Source organism: Phyllostomus discolor, chromosome 11 (genome assembly GCF_004126475.2).
Source record: "Phyllostomus discolor isolate MPI-MPIP mPhyDis1 chromosome 11, mPhyDis1.pri.v3, whole genome shotgun sequence".
In the NCBI taxonomy this organism is placed as follows: Eukaryota; Metazoa; Chordata; class Mammalia; order Chiroptera; family Phyllostomidae; genus Phyllostomus; species Phyllostomus discolor.
The window spans coordinates 44,796,742-44,819,503 of record NC_040913.2 but is presented as its reverse complement, the minus strand read 5'-3'; the positions used below and the strand labels follow the sequence as shown (position 1 = coordinate 44,819,503).

General features: G+C 35.2%; 1 long non-coding RNA gene across 1 annotated transcript in view; it reads left to right on the top strand.

Moving 5' to 3' along the window:
• The window catches only part of LOC118497352, a 307,937-nt gene that overhangs the window by 162,738 nt on the left and 122,437 nt on the right, over positions 1 to 22,762 (top strand). The window contains exon 3 of the long non-coding RNA XR_004899878.1: positions 7,224 to 7,347. This is a non-coding gene — a long non-coding RNA (uncharacterized LOC118497352). The remainder of the gene's footprint in view (positions 1 to 7,223; positions 7,348 to 22,762) is intronic.

The window sequence follows — 22,762 nt, the reverse complement described above, 5'->3', positions numbered from 1 at the left end:
AGAACCCTAACAGTGTGTTGCCAGAAGATGCAGAATTTGCAATCTCTTTGGTGAGGTGGCCAAGAGTGAACCTGGCTCTGATCCACAGTAGTACTTCCTGCTCTTAGAAGGAGCCTTGTGCTGCCATTAACTGCAGTTCACTAATGCAAATGCTAACAGTATACCCTAAGAAAAATAAATAAAAAATTTATATAAAAGGATATATATTGAGACATTATTAAAAATGGAAAAATAGAAACATATTCAATTAAAAGAATGTTTAAATAAATGATGGCACATTCATAAGGTAGAATATTATTATAGCCATTTAAGACTTGTATTTTTAAAGATCATTTAATCAAATGGGAAATATTATTATGTTAAGTGAATAAAGCGGCATTCACTGCTTTATAGTATGCATTTATAGTATGGTATTTATAGTAAAAGTCCATTTTAGAAAAAGAAAACAAATAAGTGCATAGGAAATAATATAGAGTAGACAATTTCAAAGAAAATTTAACAGTATTTTATAGTTAGATGGTATTATGTAGATTTATATTTTTATGCATTTCTTCCCCCCCCCAAAATAATCTACTGTGGGAGAACATAAGAAGTGTGTAAATATATATACACACATCTTTATACACTACATTGAGTCACACAGGAAGTAATTCTTTTACTTCATATATATGTATGAAATATATATATATAATCCTTTATAGATTATATATAATATAATCCTGATTATATTATATATAATCCTTTGTAGAGAGAAGCAGGAGCTTCGGTTTTTGTATTAAAAAAACAAGCAAAACTCATTTTGATGACTGCATATTGTCAATAAGCTTACCTGAAGGAGTCTGTTTCATTGTATTCCCACTTAAATGATGGATTTCACATTTTATTGCTGTCTTGTTCTTCTTGGAATATTCTGGCGCGTATTAGTGGTCAAAGTAGTATTTAAAGGCTATTAGGCAAAAATGTCAAGGAAATAATGATGTGGTATTTATCAAGTGTGAAGACTAAGTAAACATGGATACTTACCTAACAAAATTGCTGTCGCTTATGCTTAATTTTCTCACATATGTTAGGACTGTCTGCCTCTGTTTAAAAGAAACTACTTATAAAAGTGCCCACATAAAACTTCTATGAAAGATAAAAATTCACATACACATACTCTCCAAAATGCTGACTAAAACAGATAATAAGAAGCACACATGGTAGAAGTGGGGATGGGGACTAAAGAATACTATCAATGTCAAGGAAGTTTTGTCAAATATAGTCTGACTTAAAGTTAATTGGAAGAGGACACCAGGAATTGGAATAAATTCTCCCTTCTCAGGACTCTGTGTAGTGTTTATTTCTGTAAGTGGAGGAGGTTTAGAAGAGCCCATTAATAGCTTTCCAATTAGATAATCCAGGGACTGGGTGGGAGGCAGGTAAATGAAAGGAGAGCATCTACTGAAAGCTTACTTCTGAATGGCAGTTCTGAGTTCTTTTCTATCCAATAAGAATTTCCTATAGGAAATCTAAGTTGACTCTAAAACAGCAGACATAGAACATCTATAACCTTGTAAAATTAGAAGTGAGGGCAAAAATAAATGTCAAAGAGCAATTTCTGCAATGAAAACTAATAGCATAAGCAAGATCAACTCTCTGGAAGTGTAAATTGGTAACATCTATGAAAGGCAATTAAATAATAGCTAATAAATTAAAATAGTAGACTTTCATTTCTGCATAATTGGAATAGATATACTTTTTCCTGTTCCTTTCCTAAGTACAAATAAAAGCCCTGGATGTTATATGTCGAACAAGTACAAGATTCTGAAAGGTGAAGAAGAGAAAAAGGCAGACTGACTAGGGACATCAGGACCAGAAAATCATCCAGTGGTCTATTCCCTGTATTTTCTTTTTGCCTCATATCCAAAATTTGATACTGAAGAAGACAGTAACCTGGAAATTCTGGTGGTTACAGGAAAAAAAAAGACTGCAATAAAGTCTGCTTTTTCCACCCAGAAAAGTAAGTAAAAGTTAGGATAGAAAGATAAAGTATTTTTACAGAATAACTTATCTATTCCACCAAACATCAAGAAAAAAGTGGCCTTCCCCCACCCATTTCAGGAACAGCTGCGTGGGGAGTCTAGAATTTTACCTTCCAGAGACGATATCAATATTCCTGCTGAGGAGATTCTGACACCAAGTAGGGAGCTAAGACTTTCATCCTCATTGGCTAGTAATGAGTTGCTCCTCTCCTCATCCTTGCTGCAATATCAATGGAGATCACTTGGGGCATCTTGACTTCTACCTCTATCTGGCAAAAAAATAAGTACCCCTTCCCCTTCCTACTGAGATTATAACAGAAGAGACTTTGTGGAGACTCAGGCCTTTACCATTGCCCAGTGGTAATGAAGCCAGTCTCAGCTCAATGTCTTAGGAGACCACATTGGGAGTCAAAATCCCTAACCCACCCAGAAGTCATAAGAAACTCCCACTTAGGTTGTCAGGGGAGGCCAAGTGAGGAGCCTAGAGACCTTCACTTGGTAATAATATCAGATCAACAGTGTCAGGGGAAGCCAATTAAAACATAAGATTTAAATAGGATCCAGAGTCTCAGAGCATAATATATAAGAATTTAAGATAATTTCTTAAATTATCTTAAGCATTTAATATAAGAATTTTCAGGTTGCAGTTGAAAACCATTCTTCATACCAAGATCCAGAAAGATCTTTAATTATATAAAAAAGATACTCAATAGATGCCAACACTGAAATGAGTCAGAATTATCCTAAGAATTTTAAAGCAGCCATGATAAAAATGCTTCACCAAACAACTACAAACCTTATTGAAATAAATGAAAATTTAGAAAGCTAAGCAGAGAAGTATAAAGTCTCAGAAAGGAAATATAAATTATAAAGAAGGTCCATATGAGAATATTAGAATTGAAAATACAAATACAAATAAAAACGATGTGGATAAGTACAACAGCAGAATGGAGGGGACAGAGTAAAGAATCAGTGAACTGGAAGACAGAATAATAGAAATTTACCCAATGTGAATAACATAGAAAAAGTGAAATGATAAAACAAAACAAAGCAACAACAACAACAAAAAACCCACAATGAGCAGAGCTTCAAGGGAGTTGTAGGTTTATAGTAAAAGGTAGTGCTGAGAAAATACTTGAAATTATAATAGAATATATATAATATACAAATACATATATATAGCTGAAACTTCTTAAATTTAGCAATGGACATAAACCTACAGAATTGAGTCTGAGAAAATCCCAAACAGAATAAGCACAATGAAATCCACACTAATTAAACTTTTGAAACTATTTTCCAGGAAACTTCTTGAAAGCAACAAGAGAAAACAAAACCTTACTTACAGGAGGAAAGAAATTAGAAAAACAACAAATTTCTCATCAAAAACAAATGAAAGCCAGAGGAAATGGCACAATATTTTTCAAGTGCAGATAAAAAAGAACTGTGAATTCCTAATGCTAAATATAATGAAAATATCCTTCCAGAATGTAGGGGAAACCAAGATATTATCAGAATAAAAAAAACTAAGAGAATTACATATTAAGCACACCTGCCATACAAAAGTGGTTTGAGGAAGTTATCTGAACAGAAAAACAAACAATAAAAAATGGGACTTGGAAATCAGGAACAAGAAATGAACATGGTAAACAAAACTATGGGTAAATACACTAGGTGTTATGTCTTTTGAGTTTTCTAAATTATATTTGATTGTTAAAGTGTATGTTATAACACTGTGGTAGCTAATAAATGTAGAGAAATATTTAGTACAATTATATTTTAAATAGGGAAGGTAAAGGGTAAAAAAGTAGGTAGGTTTCACTTGAACTGGTAAAATGATGTCACCAATAGACTGCAAGACATTGTGTGTGTGTATTTTACCTAGAGTAGCCACTAAAAAATTGTACAATGTTACAATGCAGACATTACAAAGGATGAGATAACACAAATGTATTGACTTATATAAAAATGCAAACTTTAGAATTGTGTCACAGTATGTTACTTTAAAGATATGTTAATATATACAAGTGTGTATATGTACATTTTTATAAGCACAGAGTACTTTGAGGATGGTAGACAAGTGAGTTGAAACCTTGTCTGAATGTGAGGAGAGGAGATGCATGTCTAGAGGGCAGGTGTGGAAGAAGCTTTACTCACTATCTTTGAACACTCTGTTGTTTCTCTTGAATTTTGTACTTTGTTCTTGTATTACCAGTTGAAGAGTTTATTTGCATGTTTTAACAAATAAGAATGTCCATAAATAGGCTCAAGTGAATATGTAATATATAAATTCATATATATATATGAATTTAGCAGATGATAAAGGAAGATTTTTAAGACAGTGTGGGGAAAAGTTGGGTTAGTTCATGAAAGATATTGGGAAAGCTGTCTAGCTGTTGGAGAAGGGTGAACACAGTCATATAACTATTGATACCTAACCCTTATATCCCAATAAATTTTAAATGAAGATATGAATGTAAAAAGCAAAAAATAAAAAGTAGAATAAAATATAGGTAAATGTTTTATTGTCTTGGGATAGGGAAAGTCTTTTGAAAGCATAACACTAATGATATAATCATAAAGGAAAATCAATGGTGGATTTAGTCATATGAAAGTTTACCTTTTTGTATGACCAAAGCAGCAGTACTCAAATATATAAACTATTTTAAGTAATAAAATGATTGTGACCAACAGACTGGCAAAATGAATTGCAGGATATTCATATAATTAATTACTACACAACAACAAAAATGAGTAAATAACCAATACAAGGAGTATCATTGATAAGTCTCATGGGTATAATTTTGAGCAAACAAAGCTATTTACAAAACCAGTCTATGCTGTTAAATGTCAGTATAGTGGTTAGTTTTCAAGAGGGAAGGATTGAGTAATGGCTGGCAGAGATATAAGGGGCTTCCATGATGCTGCTAATGTGAATCTTTGGTGGTAGCACAAGTAATACAAGTGTGTGCTTGCTTTGTGATATGCATAAAGCTGTATACTACTTTATGCATATTTTACTTTAATAAAATGGTTTTAAAAACAAGCATACAAAGATTTTTTGACTGTCACATTGGCAAAGACTTTTTAAAATGAAGTTTTATTTTGTTCACATTATATATAATGAAAATTTACAAATGGCAGACTGTTCATTGTGCTACCATTTTTATGCAACAATTTGCATTAAAGGAATTTATTCTAAGAACAGGATGAGAAAATTGTACAAGGGAGCATCCATAATGATATATGTAGTAGCTTTATTTATAAAATGAAAAATCAGATATAAACTAAATGCCCAACAGTGAGAATTTGTTTAACTAAAAAAGGTACATATGGAATATGTCGTAGCCATATATACTGAGGCAGAGCTACTTTGATTTGTGTAAAAAGTTATATGAGTAGTTTTGTGACAAAAAATAGCAATTTCCAGATCTGTTTCTCTCATACTAATATACATTCACACATACTCACCTACATCCAAAATTACATTTTTAAAAACATCTGTATCTATATAGATTGAAACACTAGTCATTAAAATGTCAGCAGAATTTATCTAGGTTTTTGTGTGATTTTTTTTCTTCTGTTTTCCCTTTTGTATTTCTAAAAAGAAAAATACAGGTAGATATATCACTTTTTAATACTGGGAGAAAATAATAAAACAAATGTAAAAAAAGAACCCTGAAAAGTATTTTTGTGTATTTCCTCCAGTGAGTTTCTTCCCCCCCCTGGCACCAATCAGGTTTTTAAGTTAAAATGGGAGGAAAAGAGGAAGGGAAGTGAGAGAAATGTAAATGAATCATGGATTTGTTAAGTGTAACAGTGATAACTGATAATATTCATATTGAAAAATATGAATCATATTTCAAAGAGTTTCTTTTCTAAAAGTGAGAATTATTTTTAAGTCACCCTTTATTTAAGTTATATTCATTATAGATTGAATGGTAGTGATATAATGCTAACGATTTCCTAGTACATTGAAAGAAACTAAAAAGTCTTGAATACTCCACACTTAAGAATAGTTTGCATAATTCACTAGTTCAGGCACGGTCCCAGGTTTTATGGAGTTCTAAAGTTATATAATTTTTTAGCTTGTTTTAAGGAAAAAATACACAATTTTGTGTATAATGTTGGTTATGGTCTTTGGAAGGGGCCTGTGGCAGTGGGAAGCCCTGGTACTTGTTTTCTTCACTTCACACAAAAGTCACCTGTTAAGATACAAGCTTCATTTATGTGTGTCTGTTCCCTTCTTTTCTGGAGGGGACTTATTGCTCAAAATTATTAAGTTGTGATAGCACATGTACTTGTTACTAATATAACTTGAAAATATCTGTGGAAACAGATTTATTAATATACAAATAAAGAATATGTATTTAAGCCTTATTGTGGAAGTCTGTTAAGCTTATGGATGTTTTAAGGCCCTATATATAATAATTGTACTTATTTTTCTCTTATTTTAAAGAAAATAAATTATTCATTTCAACAAATATATATATATTAGAATAATATTATTCATTTACTCCTGTAAATATCCCTCTCCCTGACTCCTCGCTCAATTCTACAGTCTAGCTTTAAAATACTCATATATTTAGATTTCATATCAGGAATTCTCAAACTTTCAGGTACATCCAAGTCATCTAAGTATATTGTTAAAATGTGAGTTCTCATTCATTAGTTCTGCAGTGGGGTCTAGGATTCTGCATATTTAGCAAGCTTCCATGACACTCCTCTGTAGCCAATCTGCTGACCACACTTGTGTATAGCAAGACTCCACATATTCTAACCTGTCTCCAGCATCCCCTCATCAGACGTGGGGAGGTCCCTCCATGCCCTCCACATGTAGGGGACTGTTTCAGTCTAGTGGCTCTGAGGGGCAGCTGATGATTATATAACCAGGAATATGGGTGTAGGATTTAGATTACATGAAACAAATAACACACCTAAGGATAGCAGATGTGCACTACAGAGTAAGAGTGAGAGAGTGAGCACAAGGAACCAGTGCTGAGAAAGACACAATTTTTTTCACTCACTACTTTGGGGAAATGTTTATGAGGACATTGACAAGCAGACTGTTTTCCTATTTGGCCTGCCATAAGAAGCACAGGTGAGGCAGTAAATTTGGAGTTCTTTTGGGAATTTAGAAGTTTAGAAAAATAGGCTCTGAATTGCTAAACTTGGATCACACAGATGTGGGTGCTTCCATTTCAGGGTTTAGGGCATGCTGTGTGTGGTGACAACCCTTCTAGCTGGCAGCATCTCCTACCTGTGACCTCTTCTGGGAATTATCATCAGGAGCCAACTGCAACCAGCGTTTCTCAGTTCTTGTTCCAAGGTAAGGAGTCTCTGATGTTACACTCATTATGCTGTGAAGTTAATGGGTAGAGGGCTCTGAAGACACTGCTTTTCCAATGAACACAATTCCAGGGATAACAGACACAGGACTTTGTGTTACTAAGATAAACTAAGAAAAGCACTAAATGTTCTGTTGCTCCTACTTTTGATATTCTGCCTTCCAGGAGAGCTGGATCCATTTATTTTTAATGGTAGCACTAATACAGATGTCCCCATTTCTGCACCTTTATCAGCCTCTACTCATGTGTTTTTTTAATTGTGGTAAAAAAACCCCAAAACCACATAACCTATTTATTTACCTTCTTAACAAATGTTTAAGTGTTCAGGATAGTATTGTTAACTATAAACACATGTTGTACAGCAGGTCCCTAGAACATGTATTCATCTTATAAAACAAACTTTTAATCCATTGAAACTTCTTATTTTCCCTTCCTTCCAACCCCTGATAACCACCATTCTACTTTCTGCTTCTATGGGTTTACAACTTTAAATACCTCATATAAGTGGTATCATGTGGTATCTGTCCTTTTGTGACTGGCTTATTTCACTTACATTATGTCCTCAAGTTTCATTCATACTGTAGCAGATGACAGGATTTCCTTTTTTATGGCTAAATAATATTGTGTTGTATCAATAAGCCTGTGTGTGTGTGTGCTACATTTTCTTTATTCCTCCGCTGATGAACTTTTATGTTGTTTCTACATTGTGAGAACTGTGAATAATGCTACAGTGAACGTGCAAGTGCAGATATCCCTTTGATATCCTGATTTCAATTCTTTTGGATATATCTCCAAAAGTAGAATTGCTTGGGTATGTGGCAGTTCTATTTTTAAGGAGCCTCATTACTGTTTTGCTCAGCAGCTGTACCATGTTACATTCCCACCAACAGTACCTAAGGGTTTCAATTTCTCTACACCTTCACCAACATTTATTTTCTGTTTTTTTTTTTTTTTCCTTTTTTTAGTAATGGCCATCCTAACAGATTTAAGGTTATGTATTTTATTGTGGTTTTGATTTATGTTTTCTGATGATTAGTAATTCTGAGTACCTTTTCTTATACCTGTTGGCTATTTGTATGGAGAAATGTCTGTTTAAGTTCTTTGTCTATTTCTTAACCATATTATTGGTTGGGTTTTCTGTGCAGTTTTTGTTTTAGCTTTTTGTTTTTTGTTATTGAGTTGTAGGAATTTCTTATAGGTTATGGACATTACCTCCTTATTAGGTATATGGTTTGCAGATATTTTGTCCCATGCTGTAGGTCTCCTTGTCATTCTGTTGACTGTTTCATTTGTGTAGAAATCTTTTAGTTTGATGTAGTTCTACTTGTCTATTTTTGCTTTTGTTGCCTGTGCTTTTGCTATATCCAAAAAATCATTGCCTAGACCAATGTTATAAAGTTTTCCCCTATGAGTTTTGTAGTTTTGGATTTTATGGTTAAGTCTGTAATCTATTGTGAGTTAATTTTTGTAAATGGTATTAGATAGGGGATCAATTTCTTTCTTTTGCATGTGGACCTTCAGTTTTCCCAGCACCACTTGTTGAATAAAAAGAATAGTCTTTCCCCATTACATAGTCTTGGTGTCCTGGTCAAACATCATTTGAGTGTGTACGTGTGGGTTTAATTCTGGGATTTCTGTCTTGTTCCATTGGTCTATATGTCTGTCTTACACCAATATCATACTATTTTGATTATTATAGTTTTGTAATATGTCTTGAAGTCAAACTATGAGGCCTTCAACTTTGTTTTATACTTTTTTTCTTCTTTTTCTTTTTTTACTGTTGCTCAAATACAATTGTCTCCATTTTCCTGCCACTACTTTCCCCTGTCCCACCCAACCCCACCTCCCACCGTCAATCCTACTTCCCGTTTGGCTTTGTCCATGGGACCTTCATACATGTTCCTTGAAGATACTTCCCCTTCTTTCCCCTGTTACCCGTTTCCTCCTCCCCTCTAGTTACTGTCAGTTTGTTCTTTATTTCAATGTCTCTGGTTATATTTTTGCTTGCTTGTTTGTTTTGTTGATTAGGTTCCACTTAGAGCTGAGAGCATATGGTATTTGTCTTTCACTGCCTGACTTATTTACTTAGCATAATGCTATCTAGTTCCATCCATGCTGTTGCAAAGGGTAGGACCTCCTCTTTCTTTCAACTATGTAGTATTCCATTGTGTAAATGTACCATAGTCTTTTCATCTACTCATTTACTAATGGGAACTTAGGTTCTTTCCAGCACTTGTCAAATTAAAACCACAATGAGATACCACTTCACATCAATCAAAATGACCATCATAAATAAATCAACTTTGTTTTTCTTTCACAAGATTTTTTGAGTCCTTTGTGGTTGCATATAAATTTTAGAATTTTTTCTATTTTTGTAAAAATATCATAAGGATTTTGATAGGGGTTGCATCAAATCTGTAGGTTGCTTTGTGCAGTATGGACATTTTAACAATACTAAGTCTTCCTATTCATGATGCTTTTGCATTTCTTTGTGTGTTATTTTATTTCTTTCATCAGTGTTTTGTACTTTTCAATGTATGTCTTTCACCTCCTTGATTAAGTTTACTTCTAAGCACTTTATTCTTTTTCATGCTATTATAAATTGGTTTGTTTTCTTAATTTCCTTTTTGGGTTGTGTGCTGTTAGTATATACAATAGAAATACAACTGATTTTTGTATATTGATTTGGTGTCTCACAACTTCGCTGAATACATTTATTAGTTCTAATAGTTTGCTTTTTAAATATGTAGAATCTTTAGTGTTTTCTACATATAAGATCATGTCATAGGTAAACAGATACTTTATTTATTCTTTTCTGATTTAGATGCCTTTTATTTCCCCCCAACTGCTCAGATTAGTGTACTTTCAGTAATGCATTGAATAGAAGTGGTATCCTAATCTTGTTCCTGATCTTAGAGGAAAAGTTTTTAGTTTTTCACAGTTTAATGTGATCTTAGCTGTGGGCCTTTCACATATGGTTTTCATTATGTTAAGTTATTTTCTTCTCTCTCTAGCTTGATGAGCAATTTGTTTTAATCATGGAAGAGTGTTAAATTTTGGTCAAATGCTTCTTTTGCATCTATTGGGATTTTCATGTGATTTTTATTTCTCATTTTATTAATATGTATATTGCATTGATGGCTTTTCATATGTTGAATTATTCTTGCATTCCAGAGATAAATCCCACTTGGTCATTGGATAGAACCATTAATGTGCTTTTGAGTTCAGTTTTTTTTTTTTTAATTTTTGAGGATTTTTTTACACCTTTATTTATCAGAGATATTGGCTGATAGTTTTCTTTTCTTGATAGATTATTTTTGCCTAGCTTTGTTATCAGGGTAATGCTGGCCTCATCAAGTGAGTTTGGAAATTTCTCTCTTCATCAATTTTCTGGAAGGTTTTAAGAAGAACTGGCATAATTCTTATTTAAAAGTTTGATAGAATATACCATTGAAGCTGTCTGATCCTGGGCTTTTCTTTGTTGGGTTGTTTTGGTTACTATTTCAATATCCTTATTCATTGTAGGTCTGTTCAGATTTACTATTCTTTCATGAATCAGTCTTGCTAGACTGTATGTTTTGAGGAATTTATTTCTACTAGGTTATCCAAGTTGTTGGCATATGATTGTTCATAGAAATCTCTTATAATCCTTTTTATTTCATCACATCAATTTTAATATCTTCTCTTCCTTTTCTAATATTTTTTACTTGACTCTTCTCTTTTTATCTTAGTTTATCTAGTTTGTTTTTATCTTTTCAAAGAAACCAACTCTTAGTTTAATTGATTTACCTATTTTAAAAATAGCTTTAATGACATGTATTTTGCATAGCATAAAGTTTATCCATTTAAAGTACATAATTCAGTGTTTTTTAATATAGATATACAGAATTATATAATCATTAGCACACTCTAATTTTAAAACATTTTCTTTTTTTTAAAGATTTTATTTATTTATTTTTAGAGAGGGAAGGGAGGGAGATAGAGAGAGAGAGAGAAACATCATTGTGCGGTTGCTGGGGGTCATGGCCTGCAACCCAAGCATGTATCCTGACTGGAAATTGAACCTGCGATGCTTTGGTTCACAGCCTATGCTCAATCCACCGAGCTATGCCAGCCAGGGCAATATTTTCTTTTTTAATTTATTTTTTTATTGTTGTTCAGTTACAATTGTCCCCGTTTTTGCCCCTGTTGCTCTTCCCTGCCCTGTCCATCCCCTGCTCCCAAACACAATGCCTGCCCCATTGTCCTTGTCCATGGGTCCCTTGTACATGTTCCCCTTCTTTCCCTCATTACCCACCTCCGCTCTGATCACAGTCAGTTTGTTCTTTATTCCCATGTTTAATTCTTTTTTGTTCATTTGTTTGTTTTGTTGATTAGGTTCCACTTACATTTCCATCATTCAAAAAAAAACTGTATCCATTAGCAGGCTGAGCCATATTTAACTGTATAAATATTATGGACTTCTGAGAATCTATTTTTGACTGGGATGAGTATGATGAAATTTGAGAACCAATATTTTTAGCTATTACTTTCTAAAGTTGATTATGCTATTACAATTGTCCCAATTTTCTCCCTTTGCCCCCCTCCATCCAGCAACCCCCACTCCCTCCAGTGATTCCCCCATCCATTGTTCATGTCCATGGGTCATGCATATAAGTTCTTTGGCAGTTTCATAGCCTATACTTGCTTTTAACATTCTCCTGTCTATTCTTGTAACTACCAATTTGGATGTTTTAATCCCTTCACCTTTTCCCCCATTCCCCCAAATCCCCTTCTCCACTGTCCACCATCCCAATGTTCTCCATATCTATGCTTCTGTCTCTTTTCTTGTGCTTTCCTTAGTTTATTTTTTCAGAGTCAATTGTTGATAGTTATGTATTTATTGCCATTTTAATGTTCATAGTTTTGATCTTCTTTTTCTTAAATAAGTCCCTTTGATGTTTCATGTAATAATGGTTTGGTGGTGATGAACTCCTTTAGCATTACCTTGCTTGGGAAGTACTTTATCTGCCCTTTGATTCTAAATGATAACTTTGCTGGACAGAGTAATCTAGGTTGAAGGTCCTTGTTTTTTATCACTTTGAATATTTCTTGGCAAACCCTTCTAGCCTGAAAAATTTCTTTTGAGAAATCAGCTGACATTCTTATGGGAACACCTTTGTTAGTAAATATCTGATTTTCTCTTGCTGCTTTAAAGATTTTCTTTATTTTAAACTTTGACTTTGCTGTATTAATTGGATATCTTTTTCTTCCTTACATTCCAATGCATTGATTTGATTCTTGGTTTTATCCACTCCATTGTTGATTCTCTGTAAATTGTTCTTTATTATTATATCCTTCATTAGTCAGTATATCCTTCATTTCTGTCTGGGTATTTTTTATGTCGTTAAAGTACCCACTGAGTTCCTTGAGTATCCTTATAACCAGTGTTTTGAACTCCGCATCTGATAGATTGCTTATCTCTATTTTGTTTAGTCTTTTTCTGGAGTTTTGTTCTGTTCTTTCATTTTGGCCACATTTTTTGTCTTCTCATTTTGGTAGCCTCCCTCTGTGTGTTTCTATGCATTAGGCAGAGCTGCTTTGACTCCTTGTCTTGGTAGCATGGCCTAAAGTACTAGGTGTCCTGTAGGGTCCAGTGCTACAGCCACTCCTGTCTCCCCCACTGGGTACTTGAGATGCTCCCTCCATGTGGGCTGAGTACTCCCTTCTCTTGTAGATGAGTCTTGTTTGCTGTCAGCAGGTCAACAGGAGGGATTTAGCCAGTCTAGACAACTGGTATGATGGGCTATGACCCTGGCCAGCAACCTCCTTCTCCGTGGCTTGTGGAGGTGGTTGGGTAGTGTTATGACATGGTCTGCAACTGTCTGCTGGGTGCACAAGCTCTACAGTTTCCTGGGTGGTGCAGGCCAGGGTCATCCTCCATCTGTGTTCTATATGGGGCCCCTTGGCATAATCTATAAAGTGGTCTGCAGGTGGCTGCTGCTAGTGTCCGGCCTGGGACCACTTAGTGAGAAGTATGGGGTCTAGGCTCAGCTGTTGCTTGTTTGAGCAGATTTAGGAAGGTCTGAAGCCTGTGTCTAGTCCAGCCCTTCATATGAGAAAGCCACTGCTAACAGGTTGGGAGGGTTGCTTGGGAGGTCAGTAAGTTGGATAGGACAATAAGACAGACCCTTAGGTAATCATCTAAAGGCAGGGCTTACTATGTGAGCCAGGTTGATGGAGATTCAGATATGGTCCAAATATTCAGATATGTAATATAAAAATATTAGAATAAATTTTACCCCATTGTGAAATTTAGAGCCAACACACTGTGACTCTGTGTGTGGGAGGGCTCAGAAAAGATACAAAGGCCACTATCTGTAGTTCTGTCTGGGAGGAAGCTTTCCCCATCTCTCACCCTGATGCCAGACACTTCAGTTCCTCCCCATATGCTGCTGTGCCCTTTAAGCTGCTGCCCCATGTTGGAGCTTGATGGCATGAGTCTGAGTAAGTCCAAAGTCTGTTACAGGCCCTTTAAAAGGAGAGGCCTAAGAATTCTGAAGTTTCTTTTGCTGAAACAACCCCCACTGGGTTTTACAGCCAGAAGTCATGGGGTCTTATCTTTCTGGCACTGAAACCCTAGACTGGGTGGTCTGGTGTGGGGGTGGGATCCCTTGCTCCTAAGTTATCCACCCATTTTATATCTACTACATGTGGGTTTGATATCAGCCAGTTCCACATCTCCGCATCTCCAACTTGACCAGATGAATGTGGTCTCTTAATTGTTTAGTTGTCAGATTTCCTTATAGCTCAGTTTTTCTAATGGTTCTGAGTGATGGTGGTTCTATATTTGAGTTGTAATTTTGCTGTGGTTGTGTGAGGAGGTGAGGCGTGTTTACCTACACCTTCATCTTGACCAGAAGTCTGAGAACCAATTTTTGACTATAGTTAATATTATGAGTTTTCGTATATGTTCTTGCAAACAATAAAATTCATTAAGATAAATATTTTATTGTCATTAACTACTGATCAACACTAATTAATAATATAGTTAAGATAGTATTTTATTGTTATTAAGTACTGTAAATTTTTATTATCATTTAGAAAATGTTTTTTTTAAGATTTTATTTATTTATTTTTTTTAGAGAGGGAAGGGAGGGGGAGAGAGAGAGAGAGAGAGAGAGAGAAATATCAATGTGCGGTTGCTGGGGGTATGGCCTGCAACCCAGGAATGTACCCTGGCTGGGAATCGAACCTGGGACACTTTGGTTCCCAGCCCGTGCTCAATCCACTGAGCTACGCCAGCCAGGGCAGAATATGTTTTTATTATTGTTTAGAAAAACCAAAAAAGGTAATTTGGTTTTACATCTTTTTATTGTTTTGTAAGTATAGTTTTCTCCATTTTCCCCCCTCTACACCCACTACCTCACCCATCCATACTTTCCACCCTCAATTTTACCCTCCTTTGGCTTTGCGCATGGGTCCTTTATACATGTTCCTTGATGAGTCTTCCTCTTTTTCCCCCATTATCCCATCTCACCCTCCCCTCTGGTTACTATCAGGTCTTTATTTTGGTGTCTCTGGTCATATTTTGTTTGCTTGTTTTGTTGACTAGGTTCCACTTATAGGCGAGATCATATGAGAATAACTTTTATCACTGAGAAATATTTATTAAAAGTGTAAAGCTTAATATTTCTTTGCAACTACAAATCAAGTAAGCATTATTGACTATATTTATGAAATGAGTAAATGAGTGATAAGTGATGGAAAATGAAATTTATTGTAATATATTTATGGGGCAAAATACGGGACTATTGTGGAGACACAGATAAAAATCCTACTGATTTATGTATGTGTGGAAATATATCATGGAAATCTTAATGAGAAAAACTCTAAAGATAATTTATAATAATTAACTGGCCAGTATTTTTTTGATAACAAGTTCTTCTGAAAGCATTGGTTTTCCAATCTACTTTAGAGGGAATTCTTGGGTAAAAACTCTCCCAAAGTCGTAATGTCTGCTTTCTGTTTATTCTTTTAGAAAGTGCCCATGATTCTATTTCTAAGCTTTTGGCAAAAAAAAGAAGGAAAGAAAAAGAAGAAAATTTGTCCTTTATAGTTGATGACAAACAAAAAGATCTTATTTCTATACATTTAGAAATATATGTCAGTGATAATCCAATTCCCTTCCAGTTCTTTCTTAGTCATCCAAAAGAACATTGTTTCTCAAGTACGATGCTCTCAAACTATCGACTCACAAGAGTATGAGTGTAATCCATGCAGGGCACATCTGTGTTTCTTTTATAACATGTTCTGCTACTGGTAAATGTGCTGGTCACTGTGAGGTCTACTTTGCCCTTCCTAGCTGTAATACGTAGGACTGCTTTCCAGAGGCCAGCTCCAGATGAGCTGAAATGGTTTTCCTTTGGCTGACTTCTAAAAGTCACCCTTCCTCAACTTTCCCTATAAAACAAATTATTGAGAATTATTTAATAATGTAGTATTAACATTCATACATGAAGATGACTATTGATAGTGGTTGTGTTTTCTCTGAATGTAGTATCAGAAACTTGGGGAGAATTTAGGAATCTGTTTATGAGTGCATTAGCAGGCTGAAAAGCAGTGTGACATTGCTTGAACTCATGAAGAAGAGCTAGTTACCATTCCAGGAGCAAGCCCAGGCCTCTGGGCAAAGCTCCCAACTGCTGAGAGATTCACTTGTTTTGAAAACTGTACAAATAATTATTGCTAAGTAACATTCTATTGTTGCTAGCACTATTGTGCAAAGTGGCTTTACAAAAGAAGCATTGCTAGAATGCAGTGGAAATAATGATCCAAGATTGAACGGGCTCTGTTGAAATAATCTAAGTTATATGCTGCAACATGTTTTTTTCAAGGGGCTAAAATCACTGACTTAAGATATTTTAAATGTCAGAAACTAATACAGTAGTCCACCCTCATCTGCATTTCATTTTCTGTGGTTTCAATTACCTGTGGACAATTGCAGTACACAAATACTAAATGGAAAATTCCGGAGACAAATAATTTATGTTTTACCATCAACAAAATGCAAAGGAGACCCACTAAATGGGATAAAATATTTGCCTATGATATATCTGATAAAGGGTTAATTTCTAAAATATATAAAGAACTTATACTACTCAATGCTAAGAATACAAACAACCCAATTAAAAATGAGCAAAGGACCTTAACAGACACTTCTCCAAAGAGGACATACAGATGACCAATAGACATATGAAAAAATGCTCACTGTCACTAATCATCAGAGAGATGCAAATTAAAACCACAATGAAATGTCACCTTACACCTATCAAAATGGCTGTTATCAATAAGTTAACAAACAGCAAGTGCTGGTGAGGACATGAAGAAAAGGGAACTCTCATGCACTGCTGGTGGGAATGCAGACTGGTGCAGCCATTGTTGCAAGATACTGTTTCAACATACTGTTAAAAATAGTATGAAGCTTCCTTAAAAAAATGAAAAATGGAGGAGCCTATAGGATTTTTTATGTACAGAATTATGTTGTCAGCAAATAATGACAGTTTTACATCATCCTTTCCAGTTTGGATGCCTTTTATTTCTTCTTGTCTGATCACTGTGGCTAGGACTTCTAGGTCTGTGTTGAATAAGAGTGGTAAAAGCAGACACACCTATCTTGTTCCTGATATTAAGGGAAACACCTTTAAAGATTTTTTATATATGGCTTTTATTATGTTGAGGTATGCTTTGTCTATTCCCACTTTGCTGAGTGTTTTTATCATAAATGGCTGCTGGATTTTATCAAATGCTTTTTCTGCATCATTGATATGATTATGTGATTTTTGTCTCTCATTTTCCTTATGTGATATATCACATTTATTAATTTGTGGATATTGTACCATCCTTGAACCCCTGGAATAAATCTCACTTAATGAGGCTTTATATATATAAAGAACTTATACTACTCAATGTACTTATACTACTTAGTGTTACCAAAACACTAGTCGACCTAATAAATGAATTTGGCAGACCTAATAAATGAATTTGGTAGAGTAGTGGATATAAAATCAATATTCAGAAACTGATAGCATTTTTATATACCTAAAATGAACTATCTGAAAAAGAAACTAAGAAAACAATTCCATTTACTATTGCAACAAAGAAAATAAAGTACATAGGAATAAAATTCAACCAAGGAGGTAAAAAACCTGTATTTGGAAAACTTTAGGACACTGAAGAAACATTAAGAAAGATACAAATAAGTGGAAATACATACCATGTTCATGGATTGGAAAAATTAACATCTTTAATATGTCCATACTATCCAAAGCAATCTATAGATTCAGTGCAATTCCTATTGAGATACTAATAATATATTTCAAAGATCTAGGACAAATATTGCAAAAATATATATGGAGCCAAAAGGACCCCAAATATTCTCAGAAATTCTGAGAAAGAACAATGTTAGAGGGATCACAACACCTGACATCAAACTATACTACAAGGTCATTGTAATCAAAACAGTCTGTTACTAGCATAAAAACAGACACATAGATCAATGGAACAGAACAGAGAACCCAGAAATAAATCCACACCTTTATGGTCAATTAATATTTGACAAAGGAGGCTCTTGTCAATGGAGTAAAGACAGTGTCTTCAATAAATTGTGTTGGAAGATCTGGACAGGTAGATACAAAGAAATGAAACTAGACCACCATCTTGCACCATACATCAGAATAAACTCAAAATGGAGTAGACTTAAATATAGGTCATGATACCATAAATATCCTAGAGAAAAACATAGGCAGTAAAATTTCAGATATCTTGCCCAGCAATAGTTTGCTGATATATCCCCTAAGTGTCCAACCTGTGGCCTGCTGGCCACTTGCAGCCCAGTATGGTTATGAATGCAACCCAACCCAGAGTTGTAAATCTACTTAAAATTGTTTTTTGCTCATCAGTTTTCATTAGTGTTTGTGTATTTAATGTGTGGCCCAAGAGAACACTTCTTCCAGTGTTGCCCAGATACACTAAAAGTTCGGACACCCCTGCTAGGGCAAAAGAAATAAAGAAAAATAAATAAATAAATGACTGGGACTATATCAAATTAAAAAGCTTCTGAACAGCTAAAGAAACCATCATCAACATGAAAAGGGAACTGACTGCATGGGAGAATATATTTGCCAATGATACATCAGACAAGGGTTTAATCTCCACAGTCTACAGGGTCTGGCAGAACTAACACCTTCCTGAGTGTGCTTGGTAGGATAATAATATGGGTGTAATAATTTATAGTTTTAACTTGAACATTTACCCTAAAATGTCACATGGTGTACTTGAGTGTGATGTTATGGTACAGCATTACATGCTTATGATTTTGAAATAAAATATTTTGTAATAAAAAAGGGGCATTATCTGTGCCAGATCCTATATAACAAGCTTATATGACTCAACACCAGGAAGACAAAAAATCCAAAAAATGGGCAAAGGACCTGAGCAGACAGTTTCCCACAGAGGACATACAGAGGGCCCATAGATAGATGAAAAAATGTTCAACCTCACTAGCCATCAGAGAGAGATGCAAAATAAAACCACAATGAAATATCACCTCGCACCTGCCAAATTGGCTATCATTAATAAATCAACAAACAACAAGTGCCAGCAAGGCTGTGGAGAAAATGGAACCCACTGTTGGTGGGAATACAGACTGGTACAGTCACTGTGGAAAACAGAATGGAATTTCCTCAAAAAACTAAAAATGGAACTGCTTTTTGACCTGGCAATTCCACTGCTGGGAATGTACCTAAAGAATCCCAAAACACCAATTCAGAAGAATTTATATTCCCCTATGTTCATATCAGAGCTATTTACAATAACCAAGATTGGGAAACAGCCTAAGTGCCCATCAGTAGATGAGTGGATAAAAAAGCTGTGGTACATTTACACAATGGAATACTAAGAAGCAAAAAGAAAGGAGGAACTCCTACATTTTGACAACATGGATGGACTGGAGACTATTATGTTAAGTGAAATAAGCCAGTTGATGAAAGAAAAATATCATATGATCTCACTTATAAGAGGAATCTAATGAACAAAATAAACTGATGAACAAAATAGAACCAGATGCATAGAATCATGTAACAGACTGATAGCTGTGAGAGGGGAGAGAGGAGGCAGGGAATGATTGAAAGAAGGTGAAGGAATTAGTCAAAACACATATATGAAGTATCCATGGACATGGACAACAATGTAGGGACTGACTATGGAAGTGGGGGATGGGCTGAGTGGAGGGGGGCAAAGGGGAAAAATTGGGACAACTGTAATAGCATAAAAAATAAAATATTTAAAAAATAAAAGAATGGTTGAAAAACAATGATTGGGACTTTTAGAAATTCTAAGTAAAGGGGCAGGATGGGTTTGGAGCCCCTGCCCCCCCCTCCCCAAGAAAAATAAAAATGGAAATGCCTTATGACCCAGAGATTCCACTTCTGGTAATATATGTAAAGGAAACCAAAACATTAATTTGAAAGAATACACGCACCCCTAAGTTCATTGTAGCATTATTTTCAATAGCCAAGATCTGGAAGCAGCCTAAGTACCCATCGGTAGATGAGTGGGTAAAAATAAACGCTGTGGTACAATTACACAATGGAATACTACTCAGGCTTACAAAATAAAAAAAAAGAAAATCTTATCTTTTGCAATAGGATGGATGTACTGGAGACTATAATGCTAAGTAAAATAAGCCAGTCAGAGAAGGATAAATACCATATGATCTCACTTATATGTGGAATCTAAAGAACAAAATAAATTGACAGATGAAACAGAAACAATCATAGATAAATGGAACAGACTGACAACTGTTGAAGGAGAGGGGAGTTAGGAGACTGGATGAAAGAAGGTGAAGAGATTAAGTAAAAAATATATATATAACATATAGACAAGTACAACAGTGTGCTGGTAGCCAAGGAAAAAGAAAGTGGGTGGTAGGTGAGGGTGGGTAAAGGAGGGGAAATAAGGATGGAAGAACACTTTGGTTGGGGCAATAGATGCACAGTGTAGTGTGTGGATGATGTTTTGTTGAGTTGTACACTTGAAACCTGTATGGTTTTGTGAATCAATGTCACCCAATAAATTCAATAAAAAAGAAATTAAAACAATTTGTGTTTTAAATTGCACACTGTTCTGAGTAGTGTTATGAAATCTCGTGCTGTCCAGCTACATACATCACACCATGAATCATCCCTTAGTTCAAAGTATGCAAGTTGTATATGCTGTCTGACCTTTAGTTACTTAAATAGCTGCTTAGGTTATCAGATCTACTGTCAGGGTATCACAGTGCTTGTTTTCAATAACCTTTACTTTATTAATAACGACTCCAAGTTGCAAAAGTAGTGATGGTGGTAATTCAGATATGCCAAAGAGAAGCTGTAAGTGTATGTGTGTACAGGAAAATATATAATATATACAAGGTTTGTGTTTCAGGCATCTACTAGGAGTATTGAAACATATTCCCATTAATAAGGGGGTACTACTGTATAAAGTTGGGGAGTCAGCCATAGTTCAGAGAGTATCATAGGTCTTCATTATCTAAGGAGACCTTTGAGACCACATGGATTGCAACTTGATTTGTCTCACTATAAATAAATTCAAAATGACTGGTGCATTCTGACATCCAGACAAGGCTGAGCCAGATGTGTGACTGAGTCATGTTTGCAAGCTCCTTGATTCAAATCCTTCAGTGTATATTTAGCATTTAACATGTAAACATTTAGTCTGAAGGAGTATTTGTCTAAGTATTGTCTTTTTTGATGCCTAACAGATGGATTCATGGATACATTTGCATATCTGGTTGAACACAGCTAGTTTAAAGACTGGCAGCTTCCCAGGCACCACTGCATACCAGTGTAACATTATTGGTATAAATAGGAAACATGGCATCTGTTAACCCACATTTTAAAATGTAACATTTAGGAAATTGGCAAGAAAAAAATTATTTCATCCCCTTCATGGGATGGAAGCAAGTTAATAAGAATTGTTGCCATTGTTGAGCTATCTCTGCTGAATAATTTCATAAAAATAACAAAAAGTTGTTGGCATTGCTGATCTATCTCTATTGAATATTTTGTACATTGTTACTACAAGCCTAACCACTGTCCTAGTGTAGAATCATCTGAATTTGGTAATTCAGTCAGTTGTAAGTTTTATACTCAGAGTATTTTATTTATTTGTTTTATTGTGATAGAAATGATTTTATTTTTTTATTGTTCAATTACAATTGTCCCCATTTCTCCTCCATTATTCTCCTCTACCCTACCAACCCCCACCTCCCACATTCAGTCCTCCCCACCGCACCATTGTCTTTGCCCATGGTCCTTTATACATGTTCCTTGATGAACCTTCCCATTCTTTCCCCCGTTATCTGATCCCCCCATCCCCTCTGGTTACTGTCAGTTTGCTCTTTATTTCCATGACTCTGGTTCTATGTGCTCACTCATTTGTTTTGTTGATCAGATTCTACCTAGAGGTGAGAGCATATCGGATTTGTTTTTCACCCCCTGACTTATTTCACTTAGTATAATGCTCTCCAGTTCTGTCCATCCTGCTGCAAAGGGTAGGAGCTCCTTCTTTCTTTCTGCTGCATAGTATTGCATTGTGTCAATGTACCCAAAAAATGAGGGTTTTTTTTTATCCACTTATTTACTGATGGGCACTTAGGCTGTTTCCAGTACTTGGCTATTGTAAATTGTGCTGCTATGAACATTGGGGTGCATAGGTTCTTTTGAATTGGTATTTCAGGGTTCTTAAGGTATAACCCCAGCAGTTGAATTGCTGGGTCAAAAGGCAGGTTCATTTTTAGTTTTCTGAGGAAATTCCATACTATTTTCCACAGTGGCTGCACCTGTCTGCATTCTCACCAACAGTGTACTAGGGTTCCCTTTTCTCCACAACTCCATCAGCACTTCTTTTTTGTTGATTTTTTTATGAGAGTCATGCTGACCTGTGTGAAGTGGTATCTCATTGTGGTTTTAATTTGCATCTGTCTGATGACTAGTGATCAATGATACTGAGCATCCTTTCATATGTCTCTGGGCCCTCTGTCTGTCCTCCTTGGAGAAGTGTCTGTTCAGGTCTTTTGCCCTATCCTCAGTAGTGTTTTAAATAGGCCTATTTGTTAGAAGTGAATGATTCTAAATTTACAAGTTGTCAGTGTGCTTTACAAGAATTTGCCTGGTTTGATAAATCATAAAAGAAAACTGAACTGAAAAAGGAGAAGGGAAGCTCTGAGCAGTGTGGCTCAGTTAGTTGGGCTTCATTCTGCAAAGCAAAAGTTGGATGATTTGATTCCAGGTCAGGGCACATGCCTAAGTTGGGCAAGCAATCAATGTTATTCTCTTGCATCTATGTTTCTCTCCC